This window comes from Dermochelys coriacea, chromosome 3 (assembly GCF_009764565.3).
Source record: "Dermochelys coriacea isolate rDerCor1 chromosome 3, rDerCor1.pri.v4, whole genome shotgun sequence".
NCBI lineage: Eukaryota > Metazoa > Chordata > Testudines > Dermochelyidae > Dermochelys > Dermochelys coriacea.
The window spans coordinates 152,180,674-152,200,380 of NC_050070.1; the positions used below are offsets into that span (position 1 = coordinate 152,180,674).

The following is a 19,707-nucleotide window of genomic DNA, read 5'->3' on the forward strand; positions in this document are numbered from 1 at the left end:
CTCAAGCATGCCGGGGTGTAATCAGGAAGGCCAAAGCAAAATTGGAGTTGCAGCTAGTAAGGGATGTGAAGGATAACAAGAAGGGTTTCTACAGGTATGTTAGCAACAAGAAGGTCAAGGAAAGTGTGAGACCCTTACTGAACAGGGGAGGCAACCTAGTGACAGATGATGTGGAAAAGGCTGAAGTACTCAATGCTTTTTTTGCCTTGGACTTCACAGACAAGGCCAGCTCCCAGACTGCTGGACTGGGCAGCGCAGTATGGGGAGGAGGTGAAAGAACAAGTTAGGGACTTTAGAAAAGCTGGACTTGCACAAGTCCATGGGTCCGGATCTAATGCATCTGAGGGTGCTGACTGAGTTGTTGATGGTGCTGACTGATGTGATTGCAGAGCCATTGGTCATTATCTTTGAAAACTCGTGGAAATCGGGGGAGGTCCCGGACGATTGGAAAAAAAGGCTAATGTAGTGCCCATCTTTAAAAAAGGGAAGAAGGAGAATCCAGGGAACTACAGACCAGGTAGCCTCACCTCAGTCCCTGGAAAAATCATGGAGCTGGTCCTCAAGGACTCCATTTTGAAGCACTTGGAGGCGAGGAAGGTGATCAGGAACAGTCAACATGGATTCACCAAGGGCAAGTCATGCCTGACCAACCTGATTGCCTTCTATGGTGAGATACTAGCTCTGTGGATATGGGGAAAGCGGTGGACATGATATATCTTAACTTTAGCAAAGCTTTTGATCTCCCACAGTATTCTTTCCAGAAAGTTAAAAAAGTATGGATTGGATGAACTGACTATAAGGTGGATAGAAAGCTGGCTAGATTGTCGGGCTCAATGGGTAGCAATCAATGGCTCCATGTCTAGTTGGCAGCCGGTATCAAGTGGAGTGCCCCAGAAGTTGGTCCTGGGGTTGGTTTTGTTCCACATCTTCATTAATGATCTGGATGATGGGATGAACTGCATCCTCAGCAAGTTTGCACATGACTCTAAGCTGGAAGGAGAGGAAGATACACTGGAGGGTAGGAATAGGGTCCTGAGTGACCTAGAAAAATTGGAGGATTGGGCCAAAAGAAATCTGATGAGGTTCAACAAAGACAAATGCAGAGTCCTGCACTTATGACTGAAGAATCCCATACACTGCTACAGGCTGGGGACCGACTGGCTAAGCGACAGTTCTTGAGAAAAGGACCTGGAGATTACAGTGGACGAGAAGCTGGATATGATTCAACAGTGTGCCCTTGTTGCCCAGAAGGCTAACAGCATATTGGGCTTCATTAGTAGGAGCACTGCGAGCAGATCGAGGGAAGTGATTATTCCCCTCTATTTGGCACTAGTAAGGCTACATCTGGAGTACTGTGTCCAGTTTTGGGCACCCCACTACAGAAAGGATGTGGACAAACTGGAGAGAGTCCAGTAGAGGGCAACAAAAATGATTAGGGGGCTGGGGCACATGATTTATGAGGAGAGGTTGAGTGAACTGGGCTTATTTAGTCTGCAGAACAGAAGAGTGAGGGGGCATTTGATAGCAGCCTTCAACTACCTGAAGGGCGGTTCCGAAAAGGACAGCTTCTCAGTGGTGGCAGATGACAGAACAAGAAGCAATGGTCTCAAGTTGCAGTGTGGGAGGTCTAGGTTGGATATTAGGAAAAACTATTTCACTAGGAGGGTGGTGAAGCACTGGAATGGGTTACCTAGGGAGGTGGTGGAATCTCCATCCTTAGAGGTTTTTAAGGCCTGGCTTGACAAAGCCCTGGCTGGGATGATTTAGTTGGGGTTGGTCCTGCTTTGAGCAGGGGGTTGGACTAGATGACCTCCTGAGGTCTCTTCCAACCCTAATCTTCTATGATTCTATGATTAATTTATCTGAAATAGAAGATTTTATGTGCCAGCCCCTGATGAAGAACAAACTTTCAGTGATTTAGAGTAAGGGCAAAATATTATCCTTTATGCTAAGTATTTATTTTCTGAAATTACCCTCTGCACTAGATCTACTCAAAATCCATTAGTTTACCAATTTTGTGTAGTTAATAGTGGGGGGGGGGGCTTGTTCCCCCCACCCCCAAGAAATCAGTTGACTAAAAGACTAATAGTCAAAAATAAATTTCTCTTTCCCAATTTCAAACATTTCATATTAAAAATTTGTGAAAAGAAACCAAAGAAGAACTACACAGAAAATTCTTAGGGCATAATAAACTAACACTATGCAAAATTTCACATGGAAAGACCACTAGAAGGAGGTAAAAACAGAAATTTATGCTATTTTAAGACCATGTCAGAACACAAACAATTATAGAGTTGCAACTGCTGCTTCTATAATGTTCTTTTAAAGTACTGCATTGTTTGAAAATGGTTGAAACACAGTCATGTGAAACTTCAGAACTACTCATGAAACTTCAGCTCTAAAAAATCATTGAATCGATTTGAAAAGAAGAGCATCTCTAGAATACCATTTTTACTATGCTGCTCATAATTTTCGTAAAAAGGAGTGGGAATATGGCTTTTCTTATTGCTGAGACAACCCACCATATGCTGCTGAGACAAAATCAATCCCTATGCCAGAAATGCACTACAGTAACCCTATGGTCCATGACAGAAAGGTACCAAGTACCATCTCTTCATGTGCCATATCAAAAGCTACCGAGTGACCATACATGATATCCAAAAAACCCTCTGGTCCTTAATGCCTGAAAGCAGTCATTCACCAAATTTCTGATTTATAAGTAAAATAAATAAAATTGTGGCAAACATTGCAAATATTTCAATAGGAAGGACTCAAAATGCGTTACTGTGGATAGACATGACAAAGCCTTGGCTGGGATGATTTAGTTGGCGTTGGTCCTGCTTTGAGCAGGGGACTGGACTAGATGACCTCCTGAGGTCTCTTCCAACCCTCATCTTCTATGATCCTAAGACATGAAATTGTCCTTCCCCTGACAGTAAAAACTGCAAGTGCTGGCACCAAAAAAGGAAAGTTCTTTGGCTCTTCTCTTCCCTCCTCGTCTTGCAGACAGAGGAGACTTCCTTGGAATTAAGAAAACATATAGACTGCTGCTTTCAGTTTAAGGGGGAAAACTACTGACCTTTGGGTTAGAAAAGGGGTAGTGGGGCAATGCCAGTGTAACAATAATGCTTTCAGTTTGTGGTTTGGGGCTTTATATCCCATTTCTAGACATTTTGTGAACTGAGCAAGACATTAATTTAGCATTGCACACCTCAACTCTATTCAAAAATTTACTTGCACACACCAAGCCCTACCCTCCCTCTGTTACACTGAGTGATTTTTGAATTACTCCACAACCTCCTCACTCCTAAAAAACTATTTTCTTGCCAAGCTGAACTTCCCAATAATTGCCCAAAAACCTGTTTCACTACACATTGAATGCAATACTGTGGTCCTTTTTACAGTGGTAAATTAAACAGTGACTCTAACTGCAACACACAGAAGGTGCCATACTGTTTTTGCTCCCAAGGGGAGTCTGCCACTCCCCATTTTGAATGTTCATTATCATCTTTCATACCCGCCTGATAAATTTATTAAAAACACCATCTGGATGGGACTCTGCTCTGTGTGGTATTTTCAGTCTTCTGGCTCTCTTCCTTTTCCCCCCTGGAATTTCTGCCTCAATTTGTGTCATTTTGTTTACAAAAATGCACTGCCAAAAACAACAGTCTAGTTTCTATCTATTTCTGTGTTTCTTTTTCTATGCTATCCAACTATTACAATAACCCGAGCTGCAAGAAAAAGCAAAAGAGGAATGACTACATGGATGGGAATTACTTTTTTCGCCTTCTGTGCACATAGCAATTTTGCTCAGACAAATTTAATTTGCTGTTATGGAATGCAAAGAATGCATGTTAACAAAGTGTGCACATTCAGTAAGCAAACAAAATAAAAAATGACTGTGGCAATGGATAACAGCAAGAAAATACTTATCTAAAAATGTTTTTACTGTTCCCCACTCTTATGTTGCAGCATGGAGTGGTCAACAGCTTGCCGTACATTTAAGGGCAGTGTTATTTCCAGGAAATGAGCTGGGTGCCACCTATACCAACTATGTTTAAAGATAAGACTGACATGTTATTTAACTACCTTCCACCTCTGAGAGAAAGTGGTGGAGAAAAATGTCAGTCAGATATGTATATTTTCCCCTTTTTTTTATTAGGAGATATTCTTTTTTTAAATAACTATTTTTAACACCCAGTGTTTTCAGTAGGAAAAACTGGTCCCTAAGGTACAGTTCTACTCTGAAAAGTGACTTTGCAAAAGTAACACTGTGGATTTCCATATTTATATACCAGTGACTTGCATAGATGAGACTAAAGCTGGGTTCTTTCCATCTCAGGCATCACCACCAGTAATAATAGTCTGTTAAGGCTAAATTCTACCCTCAGTGAAACCAATGCATCTTCAATGCCTTCAAGTCACTAGCATGGGTGTAAGCAATTGGCAATTAGCAATGTTGATGAACAAGAAGGAATAGATAGAATTCACCTGATTTTTGTATTGGCTCTCAGGGCTAGCAGGAGTAATAAAAACATAATGTAGTTAATAAAATAAGAAGATATGACTCATACACAGAGAAAGCAGATACAGGTAAGAAGGTACCATTTTTATATCATCTATTTTCATAAGAGAACTCACTTTAAGATATTGCAGACTTTATCTGTTGGACATGTTTCTGATGAAATCTAGGCTTTCCATTCAACTCAACAATTGGGGTTTGAGGCTAAATAGTTCAGTTAATAGAATGGACCACTCAGATTCCACAGAATTGTGCTGCTGATTTGCAGTCAGGAAGGTACGCAAATGCTAGCAGGGGTTTCTCAGAGACAGTACCTGAATACATTTCAACCCATAGCAGATCTATTATTTCAGTTAAAAGAACTGTATGACTTTATTTCTCCACAAACTGGAAGGACAACAATCAACATCCAATCACACTAGAGGAAAGTGTTTTGTTTTTTTTTAAAATGTGAAGTGACCATTCCTTCTCCTTCTGTTGCCTGTCAGACTGTCCATTTACCTTCCCTCATATCAGTGGCAAAATTATATTTTCTCTCTATTCAGCAGTAGGTTAAAATTTCCTGACTGGCAAACTACATATGTAAACACTTAATGCTGAGGGCAAAGAAAAAGAAAGGAAATTAGGGTTGCTAACTGCTGTAACCAGTTTTGCTCTTTCCTATTATGTTACTTTAATCTTTTTCCACTTGGAAACATCGGGATTTTTACCAGTATTTTTGAGTGGAGATTAAACGAACATCTCTTGTTCATTTTATTAAAAAATAAACAACATTAAGAATCCAGACTGTACATTTAACTACTGTATGAAAACTTGTGTTCCTATTGCTGTCACCCCCGTCTTTCCTGACTCCCACAAACAGGATTTTACACCCATCTGTTGTTACATCTGGTCCCTATTAAGATCATAAGCTCCTTCAGGCAGGCACTGTATGATATGTTTGTACCTAACCCAGCACAACATGCTCTGGTTGGGGGCTCCTAGGTGTGGCCCTTGTTGCAACACCACAGTACATAAGAAATTAACATAGTTGGTTTTGATACTAGTTTATAATATTGAATTAGGCCAAAACATTTTTAAGCATGAAAATCAAAGATGCCAGCAAAGCTCTGGGGAGAGTGTACTTGCTACTTAACCTCTGCTACACAGAAAGCAGAAGGGCTACAATGCATTTTTTTAAAATGAGCCATACAAAACAATATAGCTATTTCTTTGTTCAGATTTGTTTTTTGTCTTCTGATGAAGGTGCAGATTTTGTTTTCTTAAACTAGCTACGTAGGGATAGATGGTGGTTTCTTGCAACTGCAGCCATAGTGCCGGGGGGGGGGGGGGGAAGAGAAAAAACACTCAGCAGTCCCTGGAGGAATTCTGCTTAAAAGCTGTTGTGGCAGATGGAATATATCCAGGGCACTGGGAGAACGTGCTCAGGAACAGCAATGATTACATTCTTTTAAAGGGTGGAGTCTCTATTTCTCCACCACTCACACACTTCTCAGTAATAGCTGATGCAAAAGAGGCAAGGGTGCTGTCCACATTGTACCCAGCCATACCCCTGCTGTGGTGTGATATGCCATTCTAGTCTGCTTCTTCTTTCAGTCCAGGAATGTAAACACCCAAAATAATTAAAAATTCACTTTAGTGTCAATCAACTTTTAGTGTCTCTTGTCCTAAGAGAAATTTGATGTGGTCCCTAAAGAACACCTGAAACATACCTTGCAACCACACACAAAAGTGTACTCAAGAGGGAACAAATGTTGCAACCATCATTTAGATTACACCTGCTTAGAGCAAAGTTCAGCACAGTGTGGTCCTCAACTATGCCAGTCTCCATTGTGCAGTGCCAGTGTGGGCAGAGATAGATGGTGTATTAGTCCCCAGAAAGAAGCAGCCAGGAACCTGGGTAACTTAAGGGAGGAACTAGAACTACTGATGCAGGAAGTGAAACCAGACATTACAGGGATAACAGAAACATGGTGGAATAGTAGTCATAACTGGAGTACAAGTATTGAAGGCTATGTGTTGTTCAGAAAATACAGAAATAAAGGTAAAGGTGGTGGAGTAGCATTGTATATTAATGATGAGGTAGACTATAAAGAAAAGAGAAGTGATGGAATGGATAAAACAGATTCAAAATCACTTTGGGGAAGAAAGCTACCAGATGCTCCCCCAGGAAAGTGCTTGAGGTATGCCACAGACACCCCCCGCCCCCCAGGATCCAACCTGGATATGGATGGAGACTTCTGATGCTTTTAATGAAATAAATACTACTGGGAATTGTGTGATTATGGGAGACTCATTTCCCAGATATAGATTGGAGGACATGTGCTACTAATAATGGTAGGGTCCAGATTTTCCTGGATGTGATAGCTGACAGATTTCTTCACCAAACAGTTACCAAATCAACAAGTGATGATGCCATTTTAGATTTGTTACTAGTTAGTAGTGGGGACCTCATAGAAGAGCTGGCTGTAGGGGACAACATTTGCTAAAGTGATCATGAGCTAATTCACTTACAACTAAATGAAAGAATAAACAAAAATAGGTCTGCAAAAAGGGCAAACTTAAAAAAATTAAGGGAATTAATGAACTGGACTAGACTGAAGAACTCATGGATCTGAACATGGAGGAAGCTTGGAATTACTTTAAGTCAAAGTTGCAGAAACTATCCGAGGCCTGCATCCCAAGCAAGGGGAAAAAAATTCAGAGGAAAGAGTTACAGACCAAACTGGATGAGCAAGCAGCTCAAACAGGTTATGAAAAGAAGGCCTACAAAGAATGGAACATAGGATGGATCAGTAAGGAAAGCTACCCCTTGGAAGTCAGAAAGTGTACAGAAAAAGTGAGAACTGCCAAAATCAGGCAGAGTTGGACCTTGTAAAGGAAATTAAAACAAATAGTAAAAGGTTCTATCTCTATATAAATAAAAAGAAAACAAGGAAGAAGAAATGGGCCCACTAAGCATGGAGAATGGGGTGATTAAATATAATTTAGGTATGACCCAACAACTAAACAAATACTTTGCCTCAGTTTTTAATAAATGTAATGAGGAGCTTAGAGTTAGTGGCAGGGTGGCTAATGGAAATGTGGATATGGAAGCAGAAATTACCATAGCTAAGGTGGAAATCAAACTCAAACAGCATAATGGGACCAGATTGGGGGCTCCAGATAATCTCCGTCCATTAATATTATAGGAACTGATATATGAAATTTCAAGCCCAAGAGCAAGAATTTTTAATGAATTAATAAACTCAGGGGTCATACTGGAGAATTGCTAATAGAGTGTCTCTTTTTAAGAATGGTAAAATAGTGATCTGGGAAACTACAGGCCTGTTAGTTTGACCTCAATTGTATGCAAGGTCTTAGAACAAATTTTGCAAGAGAAAGTAGTTAAGGACATAGAGGTCAATGGTAATTGGGGTTGTCATAAATATATAGCTAAGGGTAGCATAAAATCCCTCCTTACCTGTAAAGGGTTAAGAAGCTCAGACAACCTGGTTGGTACCTGGCCAGAAGGACCAATGGAGAAAGAAGATACTTTAAAATCGGGGTGAGGAGCTTTGTTTGGTGCTCTGTGTGTTTTCTCCCCAGAGACAAAGGGAGAGACCAAGCAAGTAATCCAGCTCCCACTGAAATGATACATCTAATATAACAGAAATAGTAAGCAATAGCAAGGAAATGTGTTAGAGTAGCTTTTGTTTTAACTTGTGAATTGTCCTGTGCTAAGAGGGAGATTTATCCCTGTTTTTGTAACTTTAAAGTTTTGCCTGGAAGGGAAATCCTCTGTGTTTTGAATCTTTTTGTTACCCTGTAAAGTTATCTTCCATCCTGATTTTACAGAGGTGATTCTTTTATCTTTTTTTAAATAAATTCTTCTTTTAAGAACCTGCTTGATTTTTCATTGTTCTTAAGATCCAAGAGTGGATGTGTATTCACCTGTACCAATTGGTGAGGACATTATTCTCAAGACTTCCCCAGGAAAGGGGGTGTAGGGCTTGGGGGAATATTTTGGGGGAATAGGACTCCAAGTGGTCCTTGCATTGATTCTTTGTCTTAATCACTTGGTTGTGGCAGCATACTGTTCAAGGACAAGGTGGAATTTGTGCCTTGGGAAAGTTTTTAACCTAAGATGGTAAAAATAAGCTTAGGGCATCTTGCACATGGGTCCCCACATCTGTACCCCAGAGGTCAGAGTGGGGAAGGAACCCTGACAGGGATAAAATAAAACATGGTTTTATAAGAGGCAGATCATGCCAGACCAACCTGATCTCTTTCTCTGAGAAGATAACTGATCGTTTAGACAAAGGAAATGCAGTAGATCTAATCTACCTGGATCTAAGTAAGGCATTTGATACAGTTTCATTTGGGAAATTATTAGTTACCTTGGAGAAGCTGGGGATTAATATGAGAATTGAAAGGCGGATAAGGAACTGTTTAAAGGGGAGACTACAAAGTGTCATACTGAAAGGTAAACTGTCAGGCTGGAGGGAGGTTACTAGTGGAGTTCCTCAGGGATCAGTCTTGGGACCAATCTTATTCAACATTTTCAGTAATGAATTTGGCACAAAAAGGGGCAGTGTGCTAATAAAATTTGTAGACGACACAAAGTTGGGAGGTACTGCCGATATGGAGGAGGATTGGAATTTCATATAAGAAGATCTTGATGACCTTGAAAACTCGAGTAACAGAAACTGGATGAAATTTAATAGTGCGAAGCGCAAGGTGCACTTAGGGACTAACAACAATTTTTTTCTATAAACTGGGGACTTATCAGTTGGAAGCAACCGATGACAAGACAGACTTGGGTGTATTGGTTGATCACAGGATAACTGTGTGTCGCCAATATGATGCAGCCAAAAAAAAAAAAAGGCTAATTCAATCCTAAAATGCAACAGGTGAGGTATTTCCTGTAGAGACAGGGAAGTGTTAGTACCATTATATAAGGCACTGGTGAGACCTCATCTGGAATATTGTGGGCAATTTTGCTCTCCCATGTTTAAGAAAGATGAATTCAAACTGGAGCAGGTGCAAAGAAGGGCTACTAGGATGATCAGAGGAATGGAGAACCAACCTTATGAGAAGAGACTCAAAGAGCTTGGTTGTTTAGCCTAAATAAAGGCCGAGGGGAGATATGATTGTTCTCTATAAATACATCAGAGGGATAAATACCAGAGAGGAAGAGGAGTTATTTACATTAAGGGACAATGTTGACACAAGAACAAATGGATTTAAACTGGCCATCAACAAGTTTAGGCTTGAAATTAGATAAAGGTTTCTACCCATCAGAGGAATGAGGTTCTGGAACAGCCTTCCAAGGGAAGCAGTGGAAACAAAAAACTTAACTTGACTTCAAGACTGAGTTTGATAAGTTACTGGAGGAGATAGTACTATGAGACTGCCTAGAATGGCATGTAGCTGAGCTGTGACTGCTAATAACAAATATTCCCAATGGCTGGTGCTGGGACACTACATGTGGAGGGTTCTGAGTTACTACAAAGAAGTCTTTCCCTGGTGAATGGCTGTTGGGCCTTGCCGACATGCTCAGGGTCCAACTGACAGCCATATTTGGGGTCTGGAAGGAATTTTCCCTCAGGTCAGATTAGCAAAGACCCTGGACGGTTTTCGCCTTCCTCTGTGGCATGGGTCACTCGGCAGGTTTAAACTAGAGTCAATGGTGGATTCTCTGTAACTGGAAGTCTTTAAATCATGATCTGAGGGCTTCAGTAACTCAGCCAGAGGTTAGGGGTCTATTATAGGAGTGGATGGGTGAAGTTCTGTGGCCTACAATGTCCAGGAGGTTGGACTAGATGATCATGATGGTCCCATCTGGCCTTTAAGTCTGAATTTATTTCTATGTAAACTAGATCACACCAATTAAGAGCTCAATGAGACTATTATAAGACACATCCTTTCTTCAGAAGTATCCATTATTACTGAAACCTAGTTTCCTCTAGAGTATCAATAAAGAGAGAGAATTCCAAAAGGCACAAATGGGAGTTTAGGGCCAAGTATCTGATTCCCATTGAATTTCAGTGGGAATTAGATGCTTAATTCCCATTTATTCCTTAACAAATCTCCCCCAAAACCTTATGTTGCACTTAATAAAATGCAGTTTCATTTTGTGGATAGAAGGCCATACTCGGTGTCAGGAGACGTGAATTTTAAACCCTCAATGTGCCAGTGATTCACTGTGTGACCATGGGCGAGACATTTACTTCTTTGTGCCTCTGTTTCCTCATCGGTAAAATGATATTTAACCACCTACATAGAGCTCTTTGAGATCCATTTTAAGTGCTAATTATTATATTAGCAGTGTTTATTAATACTTAGCATGTATGTAACATAAATCCTCAACACCCCTTAAGATAGGTATGTGTTATTTGTCCCATTTCATATGAGGAAAGACATAAAAAGATTAAAATATTTCTCTAATATTACTCAGTGAGTAAATGGCAGAATTGGGATTAGAATTCAGGAGATCCTGGCTCTCAGTCTTGTGCTCAAGCCACTAAATAATGCTGATTTTTTAGATTGATAACAGTCCTTCCCACCTTTAAATATTGAAAACCCAAGGTCTGACAAATTATCTGCTGTAGATGGCAATTTTTATGTTTACCACGACTAGTAGTTAGACAAGCCAGTCAGCATCCTGTGTATTACATAGGAATGTAAATTTTCCCATATGCTCCTATGTAGTGGAATTTGCTACCTGGAAAAAAAGAGGGAGGAAGTTAGAATCAATAAGGTTTCTACTGACCTGAGAAAAACTAGTAACACTTGCTAGTGTTGCATGCAATTGGCTGGTTTAGAATAACAAAAGAGAAGTCTGCTTTTTCTGGTCAATATCTGCTGGGGCTTGCTGTTTCTGACCCAACGAATCAGATGAAGATCATTCAAGTCATTAGAATGAAACAGACTTTTCACTAACACCATAGTGCCTATAGAGCTCTTTCATTAAACATGAGGCCTTCCTGCAGCCTGCTTTCAGAAACTGCAATTGCTTCAGAAAAACTTAGGAAATGAGCATTGTTTGCCGCAGCATTGGAAACAGGGAAGAAAGAAAACCTAAACTATGGGAATAGATCTTTAGATCTACAGATAAATGGGCAGCAGTAAATAAAACTGGGCATGTGGCTGTTCTTTACTGTAGAAGGAAAAAAATTCCCAGCAGTATTTAGGTAATCTTAAAATTTTCATAATTTCCTAAGGGTATGCTTAGTGCAAAGCTGACAGATGTTGCTGGGAAAACCTGTTCAACTTTGAAAAAAAAGCTAACCTTTAAAAAAGGGAGCAAGAACAAGATACGACAGCTTTGTGTAGATTTGACATTAAACTGGACAAGAAAACAGCACCTCTCACTGCTTCATCATGGGGGAGAGAGAGTAATATTTCACAAAGCTGAACTGCATTACTAGGAAATTGATTTGGTTATTTTCCCTTTGCTATATGCTTAAATGATTTTTTAAATAACTGCCATTGAGCAAAAGACAAGTGAATGATTATTTATTCCGTTTCTTTCTTTCCTTCCTTTTTTCTTTAAAACAATTTCTCATAAGGTACAGGATGGTCTGCAAATGAGGGTTCACAATGATTCATAAGTTCTGAATAGCATTCCCCAGAGGATAACCAAGGACATTCTATTTTTTATATCCATCTCCTACTCTTTACCCATTATTCACTGTTTTCCCCTGGTATGTTATGTAGATGTAGAAAGATAGGCTGATAAATTGAGACAGGCCTGAAAAGCCAGAGATAAGTACAACATACAATATAGGCTTTTCAGATTGTACTACCAATGATCTGGACCAGACCTCAAGGTAAGGTGAGAGGTTGCTCAAACCCCCATGCTTGCATAGTCCTTGACATTCCCTAAGCAGAAGATGCCAATAGTGCCAGGTTTGAGGATTTCAGTAACTCAGCCAGAGGTTAGGGGTCTGTTACAGGAGTGGGTGAGGTTCTGTGACCTGCAGTGTGCAGGAAGTCAGACTAGATGAGCATGATGGTTCCTTCTGGCCTTAAAGTCTATATGTCTAGTACAGCAGGGATATTATAACACTGACTACTGTCTCCTGGGACTCAGTTTAGGTAATCAAATTCTCTTCACTCCAAAGCAGAGAGAGCAAAAGGTAGCTCCAAGACAAGAAAAGACAACAAATGTATAAGGAAGCTCCTGACCTTTTGTAGTAGACCCTTGTCACAGGGTAGTTAAAGAACTCTAGCAAGGTCATCACATCGCAGGGTCCTGACTCTGCATCCAAACTAGTAGTTCTGTCATTTGCTAAGACACTGGTATATTTTGCTTTACATTTCTAAATAAAGTCTCAGACTTAACTCTGTTCAAAATTTTTGATGCTGAAATTCATGAAAGCAATCACTGTGTCTCTTTTTTAAATTTTATGTCCTTGTTAAGCAAAATATTTACGTCAATACTATAAGGATGTATGTAGAGCTATTTAACAAATGTATGCATTTACAGACTAACAACATGCCATAAGGAAAATTAAACCTCAGCCCAAACATCTGCATTGGGGAACAATTTCACAAGATCTCATTCATTTATATCACTTATCTTGTTTATCAGGACAATGAATTGTAAATTGGCACTAAAACAAGCAGTGCTAGAAAGAGCAATTCCATCTAGCTTTCCCTTAAAACTGCTAGACAACTGCCATTAGAGCTTTTTGGATATTGATTACAGTACCTGTTTTACATCTCTCTTCTCACATTAACTTTTAAATGTCATACGTTGGGAGCTAATGTTTTTGACATGAAAATGTTGTATGTAAAACACAGTGACATAAAATTGCTATTATGAATCTACTACATGAAATTACACTTCACTTTTATTACTTGTTTGCCAGGCTCCTAATCTCCACTTTACAGCGATGGTCATTATGTAGACGCTACACACTTGAAAATAATATGTCTGACAAATGTCCCTCCCTGTATGGAAAGCTACCTGATCCAATTGAATAAGTCTAATAAAGAGATTAAATAACAGACTATATGCATTTGCATGAGAACCCCCAAAAAGCCTCTCTCACTGACCCAATTTTTTGTTATTCCTTTGATTGATGCTTTAAATAACAGGACCCTTTTGCATAATTCCTGGCAATTGTCCAGGAAGTTGTTAAAGGTCACACAGCTCTTCCTAAAATGGCTATGTCCACCTGACGGACTAGCCAACATGCATTTTCTTAGTAAAACAGACTCTTATAATGACTGCATTGTAATCTCTTGTAGTATTTAATGGCTGCCACACTGTCTACACAGTCAATGCATTAACTGTATCTAAGAGCTAGTCTAAATAAACAGTGCACAGCAAGATGGGGTGTAAATCCACAGTGCACTAGCCTACCGCACACTAATTGTCCATGTGGACGCTGCTATCATGCCCTAAAAGTTCCCTAGTGCACTTTGAGCTACTCCATATTGAAACAGGAGGTCAGTGTGCACTAGGAAACCTAACATGGTGGCAGAGTCCACACAGACAGTGAACGGCAGGCTAACGCGCTGTATATTTACACCCCAGATTGCCATGCACGAACTGTTTGTCTAGACTAGTAGTCCCCAAACTTTTTACCTCGCGACCCCATTACCCCTATCTGCCCTTCTCCCCCACCCCCAGGGCCGGGGTCAGAAGTGGGGCCAGGAGACGCAGACAGAGGTATGGGGTCTGAGGGTGGGGCCATAGCTGGGGGTAGCGGGGAGTGGAGCCAAGGTCGACAGCTGGGGCCCTGGCATCGAGCCAGCAGCTGGGGCTGAGCTAGGAGTGGAGCTGGGTGGCACTCTGTCCCTGACCAGGCCCCAGCTGTAAACCCTCCCCCCCCCCCGAAATGTTCCTCTGTGCCCCCCTAGACAAGCCATAACACATTGCTTCTGTAAGATATTTGAGAATGCAAGGTGCTATATGTAACCAAATTCTTTTCTAAACTATCCACTTGTAGCCTTAGTGCCCTCATACAGTTCTAGGAGAATAGTTCTTGTGGGGTCCTTCACAACTTTAACATTTTTCAATGTTTTGTAATAGAATGCATTTCAACAATCCTAAGAGATTCCATGGAAATTTGCAAAACATTAGAACAAATCTCAGGCTTCCCATGGTCAATATAAACATTTACACTTCAATTTATTGCACTTTCAGTTTTGTCTTATAACAGTAACATGGAAAACAAAATCAATAAAGATCAGGCTAGTTATTCCTGTTATCGTCAGGCTAGAATTCAAATAATTTCCTGGCAGAATTCTATGTCATTTATATGCTAATTGTATCACAGATAACGGCATGCTTTCAATATACTGTTATTCTTTGCTAAAATCTAACTGTAACTTTAACAGGGTAACTTACCATTTAATGTTGCTATAAAAAAGATATTTAAGTCTTTACAACCTTTAGCAATAGAGATTGAGCAAAACCGAGTCTCCACCACTATACTGAAACTGAAATGCAACTGCTTTTATCAGGCATCCATTGACATGCAACTGCAAAAACAGACAAAGAAAGCAGGAACATGTCACACCAGAACTCTGCTAAAACCAAACCAAGTGTCAGAGAGATATTATCTGAAAGACAAGTGAATTAGGATCTAAGCTCACACGTATACCCACACACCTTGACCCCCTTATTTGTTGGTCTGACAAAGTAGCCTTTAAATATTACAGCTCTGACCTCACAAGTTGAAAACAAACAGTGTTACATGTGCCCTAAACTGTAGACTAAAAAACCCCAAACAGCACCCTAAGTAATTCTTAAAATCCCAGCTCTGGTAATACTATAATACACATGTATCTATTACTGATTTGCACACAGTAATAATATGGCTTTACATGAGTGAGCACAAGATTTCTGCACCTTAAATTAGCTAAGACCGTATTTATTTTAAAAGTATTTACTCCAACATGCTGGGTACTATTCTCTGTTGAGTAACTGCATACTCTTATTGATATTGCACTTTTTCTTTAAATGTAATTCCTTCCTACACTGCCTAATATACAGTACCTTGCTGACATCAGATATGAGATTATTTTGTGAACTCCTCAGGGGACAGATAAGGTCTTTATATCTGTATTATGAGGAGCCTTGCACACTCTTGATCCATGTCAAATAAAATTTAGAAAGACTTAACCTGATCTCTCATATATTTTTGTGACTGGCCACTTTAAGAAAGAGTGGGTGTCCAGTGCATCTGCGACTGATTAGCTGTTACCCAATTGGGTTTAATTAAGTCAAGGCACATGGGCCTGAGGAGACGGAAGACAGGAAGAGGAAAGGGAGAGCTGCCTGGGAGAAGCAAGGAAAGGTGTAGGAAAGAACTGCCTGAGAAATACGTAGAGAATAGCAGTGAGAACTACCTGGGAGGAGCAAGAAAAGAGGCAAGGGATAGCTGCCTGGGAGAGACAGGAAGTTTCTGCAGGTATTACTTGGAAATAGGGAGGAACTGGCAAGGAGACAAGTGGAAAGGCTAGCCTGCTGACCTTCCTGAGCTGGAGAGCCAGTGATAGGAGGCTGAAAAGGGTTCAGTAGTTGGATTGTGTTTAGACAGAAGTGTCATGAAACTGGTCACTCTCAGGTGGATGGCCAGGAGACTGGGGCTCTGGAACAAGAGCAGAAAAGAACTGCTGGTGGACTCAGAGATCTAGAAGTAATCTCCTTGAAAACGGGAATGGAAAATTGTAATACCTTTCTATGTTTTACTGTGGGAATTGACAGAATGGTTTTAGCATGAGGATTCTATAGATTATTGCCTGTATATGTGAATAAAATGTGCTCACAGGTGGGACTCTGAATTGGACAGTGAGAGGAACTGTGCTCTTATTATGGCTATACCAAGGGGAAACTGAGACTGCTATACTTGTTCTGCTGCAGCCTGCCGCAAGAGGACTCCACAGGCAGGGGCTGCCTTCTCACATACTTACAAGCCTAAAAGGAGATTCTGAAAGAGATTTTGTGGTAAATCTCATGAGATGCTGAACAGTGATTGTGAAATTATCTTGTTTCTCCACTGTACATGGCTAAACAGAGGAATAGAAGACTCAGAGACTAGCTCTCCACAGTCAAATCTCACAAAAGAAATTTAGGAGAGAAATGTCCCACTAGAATTTTTCCCCCTTTTTGAAAACTGTTTTTCCTTCACCTTCACTGCTGCGTGCATAAAATTTAAAAATTCTGTGAATCCTGGAAGGCCTCCTCTGAATTCTGAATCTTACTATCCTAAGAGGCACTGAAATATACTACAAGAAGCAGTACTTCTTGTCTGGTATGGAGCGTACAAGACGATTCTTCAAATGTTGTCACACAGCAGCTATAGGAAGTCTCAAATAATCTTCATAAAAGATTATTTTCTAACAGTTACTCTAGTAATTAAGCATAGTAAGTGTGACACAGAGGCCTACTGGTAATTCATTACTGTGTGTCAGGTCTGACATACTCACTACACTTAACACAGTGTTATCATGATATATACCCGGAAGATGGCATGTGATATATCATTGGAAAACTAATAACTCACTAAGCATTAATATTCCTGCATGATGTATGTATGGGGCGTGTACAAAGAGTTATAAATATGTGCTAGAATTACGTTCCTAAAATGTGTTTGGCAAGCGATGCATAACCACAGTTTGCCCTTTAAACAAAGGAACGGGTATCTGCTTGTCTGTCTAGCCTGGTCATCAGCCAGACACAATGAAAGTATATTTACATATAAAGTAAACAAAGCTATCAAGCTAACAAGCATGGGAGAAGGCACCATGGCATCTACCTCCCATCAGAAGAGAGAAACTTCATCTAGAGATACACTTCAGAAGAATAAATTTCAAAAGTTTATTGAGTTATAAAGACAGGGCTTTTGAAATGCAACTGATAAGTAATTGAATCAACTGACTGTATACAATATTACTGTATTATAAAAGTGTATTGAGTAAGATCTTTTATGAAAGCCTGTGACTCATAGTGAATAATATCGTGAAATGTATGAGTTAACAATATATGAGGAATTATGGATACTAGCTGATATTATGCTTTAAAGTCTGTGACCAAACACAGGGAGAAACAGGTTTTCTCCCAGACAGGAGGGAAGGTAGATATTTACCTGTCTCCAGTGTAAATTAAGCATTATGGAATCAAAACAATGGAATCCCTATTTACATATGAACCTGCAGGGGGATAGGAAGTCAACAGGAAGGGAAGAAAAGCAGGTAGCTGTCTCTTGTAACAGGGTCAATGAACTTTGGAAGGTATAAGCAGAAACAGAAAGCCATTGTGGTATTCATCACTTGGGGGATTAAAGGAGCCAGGGTTCCTGAAATCACAGAACGTTGAATCCTTCAGCCAAGGGGCTTGATGTCTCTGGGAACTGAGTTTAGGTGAGAAACCTGCTTAGGCAATGATTGTAACTTGCTGAAATTAAGTTTAGTGGTAGAAGAGTATTTTTCTTTTGTTTCCTTGTAACTTTTGCTCTTTTCCCTTACACTAAGTATCCCTTAATCTTATGTTCCTTTGTTAAAATAAACTTGTTTTATTTTACTATAAACCAAATCAGTGCTGTGATTGAAATAAGAGTATTTGTCAAACCCCAGTAAAATTAACGAGCTACAGTATATTACCTCTTTAAAGGATCAACAAAATTAACTTCAGTAAGAGGGATGGACACTGCAGAGAGACATCTCTGAAGAACTCAGAATTTGGGGCTCACTGTTTGTTACCTGCAAGGTAAGGTTTCGACTGGCAGAGTCCTGAAGAATTTGCTGACAAGACAGACAAGCTGGTGTGTCAAGGAGTTGTCACACAGTTTAGCTGTAGCACAACTCTCATTTTCTGAGGCTTGAGAGGGATAACATATGAGATGTTGCACCCCATAATGCTTTATGGGAATATACTTATGAATGTATATATGACATAACTGGAATATGTTTTATGCTACATATGCCATGTAACATATCTCTATAGAGATTATGATCTACTGAATATATTCATCCTATTTGCATGTATCATTTTTGTATTCAAAGTTATCGATATTGGCTATGTACTTGTTTAATTTTAAGTAGCCTCAGCAAAGCAGTTGGTCAACTTCCTGAGAAAAGTCTATTCTCAGTAAGTGCCCAATCAAGAAACACTTAAGCTAAAATGAACTTGGAGATGCCAATCTACATCTGAGTTTTCCTAGGAATGTGGCCTGGCTGGTAAGGAACTCAATCATGCATGAACATGTGACTTGCCCATGTGACTCCAAAACCCCATCTTGAAGCTGAATTCTGGATAGGAGAGAGAAGGGGGTCTGCACCCACAACAGAAAGTCTATTTAAGCCCCTGGGAGATCCCTCCATTTTGTCTTCAGCTGGCTCAAGAGATAGCCTCTCCACCCCCAAAAGGATACCTGAAAGAAACTGGAACAAAGGACAGTAACCACAGGGGTGTGAATGATTGCTGGATCCAGACTAGAAGGAGGCTAGTCTGTAAAATAAACTTATTGGAACATCTCTGAGGGTGAAATTTCATCTGTAATCACTTTCTTACTGTATTAGGTTTAGCCTTGCGTGTTTTATTTTATTTTGCTTGGTAATTCACTTTGCTCTGACTGTTATTATTTGGAACCACTTTAATACCACTTTTTGTATTTAATAAAATCACTTTTTACTTATTAATTAACCCAGGGTTATTTATTTACTCATTAATTAACCGCATTAATACCGGGGGGCGGGGGGGAAACAGCTGTACATATCTCTCTATCAGCGTTATGGAGGGCGAACAATTTATGAGTTTATTCTGTATAAGCTTTACAGAGGGTAAAACGGATTTATTGAGGGTTTAGACCCCATTGGGAGCTGGGCATCTGAGTGTTGGAGACAGGAACACTTCTTAAGCTGTTTTCAGTTAAGCCTGCAGCTTTTAGGGAATGTGGCTCTGACCTGGGGCTGTGTTTGTAGCAGGCTAATGTGTCTGGCTCAAACAAGGCAAGGTTCTGAAGCCCCAAGCTGCCAGAGAAAACGGGCTCAGAGGTAGTCTCAGCACATCATTTAGGAGGTTTCTGTGATCCAACCCATCACAACACAGTAACTCACAATGCTGAGAATCCCAGCAGACAGTCACAGTAAGTCTTTTAGACTTGGCCTCTACTCAAAGCTTGAGTGAGCATAGCTATTCTGGGCAGAGGTATGAAAAAAACACACCCCGACTGACATAATCATGG

At 40.1% G+C, this 19,707-nt stretch overlaps 1 protein-coding gene across 6 annotated transcripts in view; it reads right to left on the bottom strand.

Moving 5' to 3' along the window:
* The window catches only part of BTBD9 (BTB domain containing 9), a 301,113-nt gene that overhangs the window by 100,146 nt on the left and 181,260 nt on the right, over positions 1–19,707 (bottom strand). The gene's annotated exons all lie outside the window — the stretch shown is intronic.